Source organism: Anomaloglossus baeobatrachus, unplaced genomic scaffold (assembly GCF_048569485.1).
Source record: "Anomaloglossus baeobatrachus isolate aAnoBae1 unplaced genomic scaffold, aAnoBae1.hap1 Scaffold_276, whole genome shotgun sequence".
NCBI classification, from domain to species: domain Eukaryota; kingdom Metazoa; phylum Chordata; class Amphibia; order Anura; family Aromobatidae; genus Anomaloglossus; species Anomaloglossus baeobatrachus.
In genome coordinates this window covers 197,673-201,655 of record NW_027442251.1, presented here as the reverse complement: position 1 = coordinate 201,655, position 3,983 = coordinate 197,673, and the positions used below count along the sequence as shown (strand labels likewise).

Below are 3,983 nucleotides of genomic sequence, written 5' to 3'. Positions count from 1 at the left end.
CATGAAAAATGTCCAGCTTGCATTATGACTAGAACATGACAATATCCTTTTAAGTACTAACCTATGATGCGTTCCTAAGCAGTTGATGTTATATGTTCTACATTTCATTTTCTGCATACTTTACAAGTAGTAGAATTTGCTTTGATATAGGCAACTGGATTTTCACAATGAAAAGGCAAAGGATAACGCCCGAAAAAGACGCCATACATTATGTCAGTGCCATCACTGACAAACCTGGATTGACCATGAAATACATCAATCCCCTTAAAGGTGAGTTAAAACAAGTTTTAACTAAATTGCCTTAATATTGTCATGCATTAGAATGACTGTCTTAGGTAATGATAAATATTTTCTACAGGAAGAGGAGTGTTTGCTGAAACTGAAATCGAAAAAGGGAGTTTTGTTGCAGAATATCGAGGCGAGCTCACGTATGCACTTACGATGGTAGACAACTACTCGAGATTTATGGTTGTGGTACAAGTCAAAGATCTAATGGCCCATACTGCAGCGAAGGTCTTCCAAGCACACTTATGCAGACCTCATGGCTACTCAGAGAGAGTCCTCACAGATCAAGGCACTGCCTTTGAAGCGGAAATCTTCAAGGACTTCTGCAGCTTTTACCGATGCAGGAAGATGCGCACTACACCCTACCATGCTCAAACCAATGGTTATCAACCTGCTCAGGACTTTACCCCATATTCCAGATGTGGCCTTACAAGTGATTTATAGAGGGTTAACAATACGTTGGGATCACCGGATCTAATCTCCCTTTTTATACACCCTAAAATCTTGTTTGCTTTAGAATAAACAATAACATCATAAAGGTATAGCAGTACCGTTTCAAAGTTTCGGTGTCCCAAGCAGCATTCCATCAGCCTCTGGAAGGTTCCTGGCAAATTGCACAGCTCGAAGGGCATGCTTTTGAACTCGCAGAGACCCATCGGGGTGGCAAAGGCGGTCTTCTCCCGGTCTGCCTCAGCAACGGACACTTGCCAATAGCGACTAGTGAGATCAAGGGTAGAAAAATAATTTGCAGTTCTCAATGCAGCTAGCTATTCCTCAATACAGGGGAGTGGTGCTGTCCTTCTTCTTTAACAGGACCAACGGAGCTGCCCAGAGGCTACAACTGTCACGGATAACCCCAGCCTCCTTCATGTTGCTCAACATGTCCTTGGTACACTGGTAATGTGCAGGTAGTTTTGGCTTATATCTCTCTTTGATGGGTGGGTGTGCACTTGTGGGGATGTAGTGTTTGACCCCTTTTATTCTTCAAAAGTCTAGCGGATGTTTGCTGAAGACTTGCTCGTATTCTTGCACTAGCCTGTAGACCCCCTTCTTGTGATGTGAAGGTGTGGAGTCAGTGCCTACGTGTAATTCCTTACACCACTCCTCTGGCTGACTTGGTGAGCTGTCACTGAATGGGTGGGCTGAAGCAATGGTGGATGCTGCTGTTTGGATAGCATGTGTATCTGGCAAATCGGAGCAGCTTAATCTCTTGCTCTCCGCAGTTCAACACTCTCATGGGCACTCTTCCCTTCCATATTAATGAATAAAACTATGATGTAAATAGCATATAGATACCCCACAAATGCAGATAAAAGTAGGTTATGGGAAAAGGGGGAAGAGAGAAACAGGAAAATAGTGGAATAAAGTATACCTTCCAGGTGGGAGAGGAAATGGCAGCACAGCCAGTGGAGGTGAAGCAAGGGGAGCCTGCAACTAAAGAGTTGAGAGCGTTATCACATGGTGACTGAGCCTGATTGTAACGGGAGCATAGAGGTGCCGATCCTGTCTTACCTGCGTTGGTGTAGAAGTGGGTGTCCTGTGGTGGAGTCAGCTGTGTGCAGTGGTGGCCGTGGGTTCTTTTATGTGCGACCGTAGTAATAGCTGCGCCCACTTCCTGTATGGGAGTGGAATGCAGTGAGGCTAATGGAACGCACGCCTGCGCATTTGTGTTTAACGTCGCGCATGTGCAGAACGGAGAAAAGGCTGCGCTCACTTCCTAATGAAAGGGAGTGAGACGCAGCTGGGAAGGGAAGGGAAAAGATTAGGGTTTGGGGATGATGAAAGGGCTTTCTACGGGCAAGGATGGCAAAGGGTGGCAGTGACGGAAAGTCAGGCAGCCTGTCCTGTCCTGTCCTGTCCGTCCGTCTTTTTGTATCATGAATTGGAAAGACTGCAAGGGGGAGGGGAGGTGCTTGGAGGAGGAGGAGTTATTCAGATTAATTGCAGTGGGCGGCGGCTGCAAAAAGCATCATTCTTCTTGTTTTTGCTCTGCAAAACAGCCTTTTCAAGGGTTGGCTTGGGTGACAAAATGTCTTCTGTAGGCGTGGGTTTGTCTCCCTCTCCCTAAGATGTGTCCGGTATAGGCCAGGGTGCCACTCAAGGCCGTAACCAATTCGGGTTATAGCTTCTCGGCCTTTTGGCTAAGATCAAGTGTAGTTTCGGAGGACGCTACCTTGGTCGGTACTGGAAGGTGCCTGGGATTGCACGTCTGCCGGCCTTGAGGAAGTGTGTGCGCCTTCTGGTGACACATAGCCCTCTTGTGCCTGGACGGTTCCCAGGCAACGGGAGGCGATCACCTTTGTTATTTTGAAGTCCTACTGATAAACAGAAAAAAAAAAAAATTAAATCTGTTCTTATCAGTTTAATATCTGATACGTCCCCTCTCTGGGGACCATATATTAAATGGATTTTTAGAACAAGGAGATGGAAAAAATCTTGCTCTGTCCACTCCACGCATTGACCTGGTATTGCAGTACCTCCAGGACCGGTGCACCCCTTCTTAACCCAGTTTCCAAAAGCAGAACTCAATTCACCTGATTCAAATGAGCCCCATTAGTGAATTGAAAGAAAGCAAAAACTTTATATGCACCTCAATTTGGCCAATTCACTTTTCACACTTTCACCCTTTTTTTTATCTTTCACACCTTTTACTTGCTTTATTGATGCAAAAGCTGTGCCAAATAGCAAACTCATCTCCACTCAACTTGACCAACTCTGCTATGTCCCGTGCAGTATCTTATTCTCAGTCTTATCTAGATCATTTGCAATTGAATAGAATAGATCCCTTTTGGACACATTGGATTCAGCTGCTGCAGTGACTGCAGGTGTTAGAAGATGCAGACTTGGCATCAGGTGCTGTCTATCAGATTCCACTCCAATTAAAGCTTCCATTGTTTTTCGGTGTTTTCTTTGAGCAATGATGATGTCTTTAGTGATCTGTTGGCTCCCTCTCCTGGAGGAAGAGTTTGCTTGCTCTTGGACTTTCAAAAAGAGAGGTCATGATAGACATTTAGCTTCTGAGCCCAATTGGGGACAGTCATGGGTGATGAATGTTTTGCAACCTGCTGCGAAGCCTGATACCGCAATATAAGGAACGTCAAATACTAAGAATGGGCGGCCTATGAAAGAATTAGTACTTTCATTAAGCATACTTAAACGGCTAATTGGGAATAGACAAACTGTAAAAAGCCCTCTGAGAAAGCCCCTCTCTAACCTTTGTTAGTAAGCTTTTCTGTAGTCTGCCTGTTGATGTATTTTCCGTTTGAACAGTGCACAACATGAAGTGACGGAACACTGGCTTGTCACAATGTCCCCCGCTGACATCACGATAGCGCTGCTGCCTAGAAAGCCAGCTGCGCAGCAGAAGTTGCTCTTTGGGTGGGATGGTGGGCTAATGTATCTATTCCTGCTTGGTGTGAGTTTGACATGATCTAGAGCAACGAGTTCCAGCGGCTAGCGGTTGATTATTGGCTGTAATGGGGCTTTCTGGCTGGTGCCAGCCTTTCTTCTTAGCACACAGGAACCACAATCCCTACACCATGCTTCGATGGATTCTCTCATCCCAGCCCAGTAAAACTACATATTTCACACAGTTATAAGCAGCCCATGGGCATTCACCTGGATTAAAACCCATAACAGCTCATAGACCAAACAATCAATCTACCACTGGACCAAAGACAGGAAGCTAAATCCACTGC

At 45.5% G+C, this 3,983-nt stretch overlaps 1 pseudogene; it reads left to right on the top strand.

Annotated features, from left to right (window-relative positions):
* Positions 1-2,577: 2,577 nt before the first annotated feature.
* LOC142265728 (U2 spliceosomal RNA) lies at positions 2,578-2,784 on the top strand (annotated as a pseudogene).
* The last annotated feature ends 1,199 nt before the right edge of the window (positions 2,785-3,983 follow it).